Source organism: Podarcis melisellensis (assembly GCF_964234715.1).
Source record: "Podarcis melisellensis genome assembly, chromosome: 1".
NCBI lineage: Eukaryota > Metazoa > Chordata > Lepidosauria > Squamata > Lacertidae > Podarcis > Podarcis melisellensis.
In genome coordinates this window covers 133,928,261-133,941,276 of record NC_138528.1, presented here as the reverse complement: position 1 = coordinate 133,941,276, position 13,016 = coordinate 133,928,261, and the positions used below count along the sequence as shown (strand labels likewise).

The 13,016-nt window shown below is 43.4% G+C and overlaps 2 long non-coding RNA genes across 3 annotated transcripts in view; one reads left to right on the top strand and one right to left on the bottom strand.

Moving 5' to 3' along the window:
* LOC309363457 overlaps positions 1–13,016 on the top strand; it is a 141,872-nt gene that overhangs the window by 28,296 nt on the left and 100,560 nt on the right. Inside the window, exons 3-4 of one of the 2 annotated variants that reach the window (XR_014165356.1) lie at positions 4,601–4,662; positions 5,800–5,918. The exons of the other annotated variant lie outside the window; for it this stretch is intronic. This is a non-coding gene — a long non-coding RNA (uncharacterized lncRNA). The remainder of the gene's footprint in view (positions 1–4,600; positions 4,663–5,799; positions 5,919–13,016) is intronic. 2 annotated transcript variants of the gene reach the window in all.
* The window catches only part of LOC309363796, a 143,411-nt gene that overhangs the window by 86,265 nt on the left and 44,130 nt on the right, over positions 1–13,016 (bottom strand). The window lies entirely within an intron of this gene.

The following is a 13,016-nucleotide window of genomic DNA, read 5'->3' as shown; positions in this document are numbered from 1 at the left end:
GGCGCTGGGACCGAGCAGCGGGAGCGCACCCCGCCGCAGGGATTCGAACCGCCGACCTTTCGATCGGCAAGTCCTAGGCGCTGAGGCTTTAACCCACAGCGCCACCTGCGTCCCCTTGCAGAGCTTACACTACCTGAAATGGGAGTTCAGAATCAATTATGATTTGCTCCATTTTGTATGTTTGTGTAATACCTAATGCTAACATGTATATCTAGACTTCCTAAGCAGAGGCCAGCGCAAGATGGTTTATAATAGTTTAAAATAAGCATTATAACAAAAACAATTGAAAATGCAATAAAACAATGGAAAGCAGCAGAAAAAACAGCAAAAAGTAAAAACATGGGCAGCACGGCAGCAAAAGATCCCTGCAATGAAAGAGCTGCAGCAGGGGAGTTGTCAGCACAGAGTTCATCTCTGGAACTCCACGCCACAGGGAAACACAAGGCTAACAGGGCTTGGGCAGGGGGCAGACAGCCTCCAAGGGAAAGGCAGCTCTCAAGCAAGAAAGCTCACAACTGACAGTGAGCCAGAGCAACACCCTTAATTTTGCCCCCCCCATGTTGCTCTGTAGTCTCCCCACAGCTCGGATGTCAGGTTAGAGGGACCCCTAAACAAGAGTTCAGCTCATTTGCCCCCAAACCCTTTAATTCCTGCATAAATGTTAGATGGCCTTTGGCGAGGTCCAGCTGGGATTTTCTTACCTTTTTGCTGGCTCTTTCAATAAAAAATACTAAGCAATGTAAAGGGAACATGGGAAGCTGCCCAAGCTCAGACCACTGATGGATTGATCTCAATATTGACTACACAGGCTGGCAGCAGCTCTCCAGGGTTTCAGGAAGGGGACCTTCCCAGCCCCACCTGGAGGTGCCACTGGGGATCAAACCTTTTGCATGCAAAGCGGATGCTCCGCTGCTGAGCTGCAACAGAAGGAGAGAAGAAGAGCCGCTGCGCATTCCAGATTTGGGGGGGCTGTTAATCCAGCAGCACCAGAGCCCCCAAAAGGGGCTCCTTATGCCTCTTAAGTGTTTCCTATCCATCATCTTCCTCTCCCTCCCTCTTTCTCTTTCAAGAAATAATAAAAATTGGTCCAGTAGCACCTTAGAGACCAACTAAGTTTGTTCTGGGTATGAGATTTCGTGTGCATGCACACTTCTTCAGATACACTGAAAGAGAAGTCACCAGACCCTTATATATAGTGGGAGGGTGGGGAGGGGTATTACTCTGATGGGTGGTAGGAGATGGGCGATTGACTCAGCGGGTATGGTAAACCTGTTGATGACTGTTAACGACTGCAATTAGTCCTACAGGAAAAAGCAAGGGATAGTATGCAGATAACCAAAAATAGTTTTAGCATGTGTAATGAGACAAGAATCCAATATCTCTATTCAGACCAGGTCTCTCCATAGTTTTCAATTTAGTAATAAGTTGTAATTCAGCAACTTCTCTTTCCAGTCTGTTTCTGAAATTCTTTTGTAATAAGACAGCTGCTTTGAGATCCAGTATTGAAAACTATGGAGAGACCTGCTTTTTCCTGTAGGAATTGCATGCTTGGCTGGTGGGTGCTTAAGACCGGGCCTTTTCAGTGGTGGCCCAACATTTCTGCAACTCCCCAAAGAGTTATGAATGACCTCGTATAGGTCTTTTTAAAACAGATCTTAACCTTTGTTTCAGTATGTGCTGGATTGAGGTATTGTGTGCTGCATGTTTAAACTGTTACTTTTTTTAGATTGAAATTAGGCTGTTTTTGTGTATTCCCTATTTTAAAATTGTTGTTTACCAGTTTTTGCAAGCTTCTCTGGAAGGGCTTTGCCCTGGTAGGTGGTATATAAATTCCTGAAATAAATAATATACGGTATGAGTACATAGCAAAGGGATATGCTTAGATCAACACTCAACATATTCTGTTTGCCTGGATTTTGAATTTAGACGCTCATACGAGCTTCTTTGCTTGTGGGGTTTGCAATGCTCACAAATCCTTCTGTATTTTCTTAGCAGTTATATCATGATAGAATCTGAAGTTCCAACCCAGGTTTTATTTAGTCTTTCAATAAGGTGTGGCTCTCTAGTTCAAAGGCCTTGTGTCATTCGTAACTTAAAACAGCTCTGGTTGGCCAGGAGGCATACATGGAAATTTGATCTTGTTTCCAGTGCAAGAGCCTTAAACTGAATATTAAAAGTGTCTGGGGTTTATGGGAGTTGTGCTCCCCAACATCTGGAGGGCACACAGTTGGGGAAGGCTGGCTTACTTTGTCCCAAAATATATAGGAAGGAAAACAGGACTGGCCTGGCCTGAACTCAAGTCCCCATCAGCACAGGAGAAGGCCGCTGCCCAGTTCCAAAAGGGTGAGGGTAGGTGCTTTGCTGAATTGTGGTGCGTTTGGGTTTTGACCTGAATGGGCACCTAAGCCCTGTCCTCGTGAGATCAAATCGCAGAGCTCAATAACTGCCTCTAGAACACAAGGAACACTGGACACCTGTGGAATGCGATGACATCAGAAGACATCAGTTTAGAAAGGAGGGTGGATCTTTTTCTTTAACTGTAGTGAGTCAGAGTTCTACGAGAAATAGGTCAGGCTACTGAGCTTGGGATGAAAAGGGTATCAAGCAGGGGGCAGACCTGCCTCTGTGGGGAGGGGCTGCCACAACCTAGGGACTGCCCACTGCTGGGCCACCCTGCCAAACCTCTGAGGACAGTGGAACTGCCAAGAGGGCTCCTTCTACTGATCTCAACACCTGAGAGTGTCGCAGGTGGTCGGACAAATATTTGGGACCTGAGTCATTTAAGACTTTGAACACAAGTGTGAGCACCTTGAATTCGACCCAGAAACAAATTAGCAATGGCAATCAGTGCACCTATTTTAACACAGGGGTGAGTTGTAAGAGTTGTAAGTAGAACCCTAGGCAGCAATCATTTCCTTCTTTTCTGAAATGATTCTGTATTCATTTAAAAAGAAGGGAACATGTCAAAGTGTCCTTGTGCCCATTTGAGAATTGCCAGAGTTCCTTCTTGGATAGTTCTCTGGCACTCTGTCCCAGGGATGCTTTGCCCCCCATTGGAGGGGGGTGGCAGACCGAGTTTGACACCATGCATACATGATGCCCGCCCCCTGTTGGGTGCAACTCAGTGCATCTGCTGCCACTGCTACTACTGTATTATTTGCCATTGGTATATATTTCATTGGGGTGCAACAAATATTTTGGTTTTTTAGTATAGGCATTCTGCTATTGCAAAAGTAGTAAAAGGAATGGCTGTACTAATCGTAACAATGATGGTGGTGCGCAGACAGAAAAGCACCCTGCACGAGGCAGGACAAGTCTTGACTGAAAAAGCCTGTTGTCTGTTGGCAAAAATGTGACCGTATGTTGAAAAGCGGCCATATGATTCTTTTGTACCAACAAAGTCAATGGCATTAAATGACCAGCCATCCAAGTACTTTTACTTAACTGCTTTTTAGATTGAGTAACCATTTGTCACTCTTGAACCTGTAATACCACTTCTCATTCGCTCTTGTTCCTCTATGGTTTAATTTCCCTGCACAAAGATTGAAATGGTGTCCCATTACTAATACCTGCCAGTAGCCATTTAATTAGTGTAATTAATTATAAAGCAATTTATTAAAATGTAACTTTCAGATTGTTCAGTATAACCCACAAACACATACACATAATCCTGCCCTTACCAAAAATTGCAGAACCATTAGGCAGTATGCAGCGGTGCAAATTAAAGCTGCTGAAATAGTAGATAAATGGAACTGTCATAGATGTAATTGTTAGGCAAAGTTTTAGCTGAATCCACTAGAGTGTTATTAGAGTTTTCAGACACAAAAACAATGAATCACCATTTCTTTTCCAGTGTGTTTTGCTGTATATGAAAGATAAGGTTGTTATGGCCGACTAAGGGGCTGCTTTATTAAAGACTTATTTTATGTAGTTAAACATAGAGAATGCACCACTGTAAAAACTGGACAGTGGTGTATCTCTGAAGAGTTAAAACTCAACGGATGAATTTCAGTTATATTAATGGCTTTAATGTAGATTTAAATACCACAATGCAATATTTAATTAGATCTAGCAAGAATGGAATTTCATTCTCTTGTTTGGTCACTAGAAGGTGCTCTGCTTAAGATGGCCTATTTGTTAGTTATTCATCTTAAGAGGATACAATTGCTTCAACAAAGCATATTTGAACAGATTTGAAAAAGAACTTTTTAAAATATATAGGGTCGTAGTCAATGCTATTTGTACTCAGAGTAAGCCTACAGATATTAATAAGCATGACTAATGATGAGCTTTTGGTCTAATTTCTTGGGACCTATATGGGACCAACATCTGTGCTTGTTATAAGCACACTGTTGAATTTATTTTAGGGACTTAACTAGGGTTCTTTGAAAAATAAATCTGCATCAGAGTCTTTATCTTTTGTAGCTTTGAATCAGGAAAAAACATCTCAGGACTCAGCTACACAGCTGCTATTATAACGTTGTAGGTGTGTTATAAAAATGTGGCACCAGATGGCGCTGTAGAGCTCAATGGCAAATTGCATCTATATTTTTATAATGATTTTAATAGCATTTTCATAGTGTTTTTTCTATATCTGTAGATATCTGTATCTATATCTTCAGAGCAATGGAAGGAAGGAGGAAGTATGATTCTGTAGCCAAAGTAAGTAGAATTACTTATTTATAGTTCAGCTTTAGAATGAACCTTTATTTCCTTCTTCCTGGCCCTGAATCCGTTACGTTCTTTTGAGAGCGATGACCCTTGAAGGATCTATCTGATGGATTGGACAACTCTAAATGTATTGTGCAAGTGCACATTTTTCATAGATCAAACAGACAGACCTACTAGCTCAAGATCAGTGTGGTTTGCATGGCTCTTTCATAACCTTCTTTGCACTTGTTAATAGACATTCTGCTGGCTGTCAGGGAGGGATAATGAAAATCAAGCCAAGCAAAGACCTACAACCTCACTCCATCGGGGATAGTTATCTGCTGCTAGAATTGTCTGCAAGGCTTAGCTAAGATCAGCCAGTACCACATTACTCTTCCCCCTTTCATTTTTTCACAACCAAACATGGTCAGAGAATAGAATTCTTCACAAATCTGTTGCTCATCTGCCAAAGGCTCCTCTTCCATCTAGATCCTTTGTAATCGAGTAGTGATTTATTAACTAAGCAAGAGAGAAATATAATACATTACCTTGGAATTCATGAATATGTAATTCTGTTTCAGGCATAATAATGGATCACCATTTACCAGCCTCCTCCTTTCTTGTGAGCATTGTGATGTTCAGTTCCATATACATTTTCTCTTATTTATGTCCCCTTGCATTCTCCCTATGTGCAACTCCTTAAAAAAAACAATAATCCAGAATGTCTCTGAATCAAAAGCCCTGCTCCCAAAATTTCAGTCTATTTTCATAGTACATGTTAACTTTCCTTGTCTGGACAAATACAGTATTATGCTTCCATTCAGGCCACACATGAAAATTTGCATAAAATACTGAAATAAATGCATATATACCTTCTAGTCTAGTACTTACTGCACACCAACATCATTTAAGCACAACACACAATTACAGTTCCTGTTTAACCACAGGTATAAGAATCAAATAATAATTAAACAAACAAACAAACCACGTATAACACATCATAGTTTAAAAATAGCCAATCTATATTAGGTTTATATGTCCAGCAAACCATGCTAGTTGGTTGGCCTAAAATTGTCTGTGGGTTGTTTGTGAAATGCCAATAAATATGTTTTGTAGAAGCACTGTTAAGAAACTCATATTGCCTGGCAGGTGAATCCTAAAAGAAGACATTCCTCATAGCTTCATCTTATACTTCATCACAGCAGCAAAACAGTGGTCAGTCTGGGGCACAATGACAACTAGACGAAGTGGTAGGGATCAGGAGCAAGGTGAGAAAATGGCCAAAGAGACAGGCCTTTCAGGACCGCTAGAGACAAGATATTCTTGTTCCATTACATGCAGACAATCGAGAGAGAGGTGCCTAGTTTCCACTGAGGTGGTAAATGTGGGTATGAGCTTTACCTTGGCGGATTACAAGTTGAGGTGCAGATTATTTAAATATCTCTTGTGCACACCATCACTGTGCCTGGCTGGGCTGGGGGGGGGGTTCTAGCTTAGCCTTCTCCCTGCTGACTAGGCTTTTGTGTTTAGGATGCCCTCTCCCAGGTCCTCATGCAGAGGAGCATTCAGTCTATGGTTCTCTATCAGCAATTTGAAATGGTACAATCCAAACCTGGCTTTACTCCCTCAGCGACAGCAAGGGCCAAGTAATCCTTTATACTTCCCCCTGCGTGACACAGTTTCAGGCTGTGTTGACAATGTATAATAAAGCAGGGGGCAGGAGGGCCCTTAAGAAACAAAAGCAAAACACACACAGCAGTGCCATTCACAGACAGCAATGTTTATTCTGGCTTTAGGCTGCTTTGGAAATAAGATTTCCCTTCCCTCCTAGGTCAATGCAGTTATGCTAGTTTCATGGCCCCTATTGGCTAGTGACCGTGGAATCACCGATGATGAGCAACATGGTATCCTTTTGGTCATTCACAGCCCATTTTTGGCCTACTGTTTCTTCCTTCGTGGTTCAGCAGTCCCTACCGTACTAATCAAGTAGTGCAGCACTCCTCTAATTCTTTAAAATGGAACAGCAGAGAACTAGTACAGAGTGGGAGGGGTCAGCAACTGGAGCGTCTGTGCCGAATCTATCCCACCGCCACCCATTGCTAACCAAAAAGAAAAAGAAATGTGCAAGGTTACCCCACTACCATGAGCACAGCCAGGAATTTAGTTAGGGGAAGCAGGACCTGGTTGGGGGGAGGACTTTTTGGGGGGGGGGCAGAACCAATGTGATTGGTTCATTAGTTAAGTATTTCTATTATTTTATTTGATCTAAGGGGGGCAACTGCCCCCCTTGGCTTTGCCCATGCCCACTCTCTATAGACATGTAGCTATAACTCTACGGGTAATGTTTGAATTTCCAAAAATCGCCTGGATAAGCCCTGCTTTTGAACAAAATTGATTTAAACGGACAGAAGTGAGGCTCTCTTTCACATTAACATAAAGCTCGCAAGTCTTTCATTAAGCTGCTCTTTCATGCTCAGCTTTGTCCAAGAAACTCCTTGTCAGACTCGTACTCCAAGGATCCAGCACTCCTGTTTGAATGACTGGCAGGGTGATTGGCCAGGGAACGCTACCATTATACCTCGTGTCAAGCTCTGCTTGCCAATTGCTTGGGATTAAATAAGAATGGGGAGGGAGGGGGAGGGTCAGGGGGGAAACGGATCCCATTGCACGGCCCAGCCACTCCATGTTATTGTTATCTGCCCCCCCCCCTTTCTGGATAAACTCCCTGGATGTTAGCCTGACCTTAGAGTGCAGAGCGAGGCTGGAGCAGCCAGAGGCAGCCCTTCCCTTCGGAAAGAGGGAGGATCAGTTAAGCCATAGATTTGCATTACACACACTAAACTAACAGAAGAGACTATTTACAAGACTTCCCTAAATGCTTAAATCTATTTTGTGGACAAAGGGATTTTAAGTTAATTTATTTTGCCAAACGAATAATTTAAAGCAAGTTAGCATTTTGTTGACAGAATTATGATGAAATTCATTTTGTCTGCATAATTGATTGGACAGATAGCAGAATGCATTTCCTCCGCAGAATGAAGTATGTGCAGCAATTGTCAAGCAGCATTGCCTCGGTGCTCTCAAATCGGTCTGTCAACAAAATGAATACAAAATCCTTTTGTCCACAACCCAAGGGCAGGTGTTAATTATTTGGGAAATGGATTCCAAGCCAAATTATCCTCTGCTGAGCACTGATAAATTTTTATTCTATGGGTGAAGTACTCTTCTGCTAGGCAAACGTTAATCTGGCAAACAAATCCCTTTGGAATGGAATCGCATTGTGCCAGGCTCAAGATTGGTCCATGAGTTGGTGATCATGAGGAGAAGAGATCTCTCCCTCTGACTGTCATTTTGTCAGTGGAGTTTTTCCCAGGTGGTTTGAAACCTGTTATGTTTCAGGCTCCAACCTCCCAGATGTGGACAATCTGTCACTCACTGTGATGGTTTTGCTAGATTCTCTGTCAATCAAAGTGCTCCTATTTGAAGATAGAAGCTTTAGTTGGTGGGCAATGCCGGTGGTGGTCTCCTATTCAATGTCAACAGATGGCAGTATATACAGCCATTTGATTCATTGACAGCCGTGTCTGCTGGTGTTCTTCCAGGGCCATTGAAAGGAGGTGGTTTTGCCCAAACAGTTCCACAAGGACTGGGATTCATGTTCCTTAAATACTGTCTGTCCTTATATCTTTTTGGGACCTTTTTAGAAGCCATCTTGTAGACATGTTGGGAAACTGGCATATTAGTGTTTAAAATAACTAAAATGGCCTTTAAAGTTCAAATTTTTTTAAAATTAAATTGTGAGATTCAGATTTCAAGTTCATGTAACTTGTAAGTTTTATGTCTGTGAAATAATTCTATTTTGTTTCTAGTTTTCATATTTTGATTTGTTGTATTAGTGTTGGGTGTGGGCAGGTAGGAACAGAGGACTCATATTATCTCACATTTGCTGAATTTGTTCATTAAATCGCCACCGGAGGCGGGACACAACTAGCAATAATTAGCAAAGCATGTTTTGTGCTGAAAAAGAATGTACACTGAATTATAGGGGACGTGTTATGTGGTTGGAGATGAACTCATTTTTTGTTCCTTCTAATACAGGCTTCTAAATACAATACTCTTCCATAATTACTCTCTCTCCTATTGAGGGTAAAGCAAATCGGTTGTGTCAGCCTCCCTTGCTGCTAAACCCAGGCAAAAAAGCCATTAATGACTGCAACATATGCTGCTGTTTTCCAAGCCATTGGGACCTTCATCTGTTAGTACTGCAGGACTCAAGACATGATTGTTAATATCATCATCCCAACAACCTTAGTCAGCAGAACTGCAGAACACCCCCCCCAAAAAAAATTAGCACTTTGTTAGCTCTTTCTAATTCACTGGCAAATAGAGATATGTGTAAGATACTGATTAAAAATGTTGTGTTGAGAATAAAGGTGGAAAATTAAGCTAGAAACTAGAAACTATGACTAGGATATATTTACTTAATGAAGCTCACAGAAGGAAAATTTCCTTTCCTGTGCTTCAGCCTGTGCCACCCAGGCTTACTGACACACCCATTTTGCTCAAACTTCTGCCATTGTTTTAAAAAGCCACTTCTTTCCTTTCAGTGATCCTCCCCCCTCACTGCACCCCCTCATTCTTCCTCCTCTTCCATTCCTCAGCTACTTCACGTGAGCAACATAAAGGATGTGGATCCTGCAGATATTTCCCAGTACTTCGCTCAAACCTCTGCCATTGTTTTAAACCATCACTTTCCCCCTCTGTGCTCCTCCCTTCTTGCTCCCATGCCTTGGCCACTGCTGTTGTACAACATGCCTTCACTTTTATTTCTCTATCCAGCCCCTACTTTATGTGAATCCAGGCTTGTGATGGGGCACTACAAATTGTCCAATGGGGACTGTGTGATGACATTATTATATTTTTATTATATAGAGAGATAAGCACCAGTTATGGTCAATAGATTTCTGCATGTGGGTGGGGAGCAGATAATTGGAGCCAGTAAATCCTGTTGGCAACCCAAAATGGTTGGATGGGATTGTTAACCATGTGGAATTGTTGTTAACAATGGAATTGCCCAAATAAGGGGGCACAAAAACACTGAGGAGTTTGAACTGAGCCTTGCTTTCAAGAGTGCAGGCCCCGAAGGGGTATGCATGAAGGATGTGGGTTATAAAAAACCATGTAAGAGAACTACAGCTCAGGGTTGGCTGATAAAGGCCCAGCTAGAAGGGCCACCTCTGTGTGTCCCACTGTGATCAGTAGGGAACCTGAGATGCCCCTGCTTTCTTTAGGCATGCATCATTTAAGGAGGACCAGTAAAAGAACATTCACAATACCTTGTAGGATTATGTATTCAGTATATCAGCAATGTGAATAAAGGTTTGTGGGAGAGGAATGACAGTATGGGCTGTCCTTGCACCATTCCTGCGCCGGTTTCATCTGTAAGAGCGATGTCTCAGCATCTGTTGTCTTGCGACTGCTTACAATGTGAATCATAATTGCCTCCTGGTTACCTTATGCTCCCCTTCCATCTGTTTATTTTATCACACCGCTGTTCTAGTGCTGCATCTGATGTGCAAAAATCCTCTGGAGCAGAAATTATGTTTGGGTTATTTGTGTACAGTTGCTAGGGCAGAAAGGCACAGAGACTTGTCCCCCCTACCGTTCCCCAGGCACTGCTGTAATTAATTGTAGAGGGTCTGGTTCAAGCTTTATGGTTTCAGGTGGAAGTTTTGGATGATTAAATACATAACCCCCCCCCCAGGTCCCTATTTTCCAGGGATAGTCCCGGAATTACAAAATCCATCCCAGCTTCTGATTTGATCCTGAAATGTCCCTATTTTCTCCTCCAGCGCCACCAAGCTCAGGGATGAGGATAAGCTCCTACGTCACTCCTACTGGTCAGATCCTCTGCCCATTCAGGAGCCATCAGATACTCTGGCTGGATCTGAGCTGGCGCTGTCACCGAGGGAGCTTGCCACTTGTTGGGTCAACAACATAGCTTATGTAGCTCTGCCTTGCACCTGCTGTGCCTCCAGCCCTTGCCTTGCTTGTGTACTGTACTGATTTTTGGCACACAATGTGATCTGCGTCCGACTGCTTCATCCAGAGAGCGCCAGGTCAACCATCCATCTTGTGCTTTGCTTGAGACTTGCAACCTACTAAAGAGCCTAGAATAGAAGGTGATGGTAAAGGTACCCCTGCCTGTACGGGCCAGTCGTGTCCGACTCTAGGGTTGTGCGCTCATCTCACTTAAGAGGCCGGGGGCCAGCGCTGTCCGGAGACACTTCTGGGTCACGTGGCCAGTGTGACAAAGCTGCTCTGGCGAGCCAGCACCAGGTGATGGTAGTAGGTAGCTAAAATTGCTGGGTTTTGCATTGTTCTTATTCCACTGGAATAGCATATTTTGACATCCAAGGAAGCTCTGATTGGTAATGGTGATGTCAGGAAATCACATTGCAGTATTAATGGACTGCCCCTTTAAGTAGCTCTATTAAGCAGCAAGCAAGTATTCCTGGGTGACACAGATGCACATTTTCATGGTAATGGAATCTCTAACAAAACCTCCATGATCAATTAACTGTCCTGTTCAATTAAAAAAGAAAGATATCACCCTCCTTACTTCTGCTGAAGGTGTCCTTGGTTACGATTGATGCTGCCTGTTGCGGTTCTTTCTGGTCACTAATTGTGGCCAAGAATGACAACTGCAGAGCCCAGCACAAACATCTGAAGTACATTGGGTTTGGTGGGGAGCATCTGTGCCCCTAAGTATCTGGTTAGCTTTGTATCTCCCCTCTCCTCAGCAAAACTGGCAGCATGTCACAGCCACACCAGGCCCAGAGATGGTATGTCTCACTAAGTGATGGTCTTGCAAACAGAGCTTATTTTTTACACCCACCCTCAAGAGGGCTGTGCTCCAAAAGCTATTTTTAATACAAGGCCTACAGAACATGCAATGCTGGGGAGCATCTCCAAGCTTGCACAGAGTTCCTTTTAATCACCACAGCTGTCAAGTGTCCCTTATTTGAAGGGACAGTCCCTTATTCCAGCGCCATGTCCCGCTGCTGTCCCTTATTGATGGATGTCCCTTAAATGATGTCCCTTAAATTTCAAAGGAAGCAGCTCCTCTCCCTCCCTCCCTGCCAGCCAGGGAGGAGGGAGGCTCCAACTGTGTTGCTTGGCTGTGTTGCTCACCTAATAAGAAGACTAAGAATGACTGGGGGTGGAGCTTGCATGCCTTGTGTGTGGCTACTTAATGCAAGCTGAGGGGGGTTTTGAATGCTGGACGCCATTTTATTGCACATGCTGCTACAAACTTTGCAGTGCAAAGCCAGGCCGGGGAGCCATCTTAAGTTGATGCTGCATAGGCCTTGTGGTGCATGTGATTCAGATTCTATTCAGTTGAACCTCTGGTTACAAAGTTGGTTGGACAGTGTTCTCGAAGCTACCAGCATGAGTTTGACCAGACTGCAGGAGGACAGGAAGACTGGAGTGGCTGGAACAGGTGAGGCTGCAGGTCCCTTATTTTGGCTGCTGGTCCCTTATTTTCAAGGCTGCTGGTCCCTTATTTTCAAATCTGTAAGTTGACAGCTATGTTAATCACCCCTGAGACAACAGAGGCAGCTCCCAGACATCTGGAATTCTGGCTAGGGCTTTCAGATCCAGGGCTGGTCCAAGACATTTTGGCACCTGAGACAAAGCACAAAATGGCATCTCCCACCCTGCTAGGGAAGAATCTACATCAGGAACAAGGAGGGAATAAAGATCTACATTGGGAGCTGCTGCCTCTGTGGATCCTGCCGCCCGAGGTGGTTGCCTCACCTTGCCTCGTAGGTGAGCCGGCCCTGTTCAGATCATATGATGTGCGTTCCATACAAGTTTGAGGTCTAACACATCATCAAAAATGGTAAAAAATGAAAAAAGTGTCTGCACAAAATGGCTACCACGGGCAGTTCTTTGTACCAGAGAGTATCATCACACAAAACATGACTGATTATAACCACTGCATTGACACTCATGCCAGGGATGCATATAGCCATTTGGCAATTTTTCTTTAGTGTATAATCCCAGAAATGCTCTTTCCCTGCTCTTAGATATCTCTGCACCACCACTGCTACCTAAACAGCCAGGCTATCTTTCTGCCTAATGAACTACATTTGTTTCCAAGCATTTGTGGCTCTTCATTATCAAGTGGATGTTCATTGGTTGTGTTGACAAGAAAAAAACAGTGTGATGGATTAAATCTTGGGAGAAGACAAAATGAGCCCGCCTGAATGGAGCTAGTCAGCAATTGATCAGTTTACCCAACATGTGGATTGCTCTCACAGATAAAAAAGAACCATTTTTCCCTTTACAAAGTAAAAGCA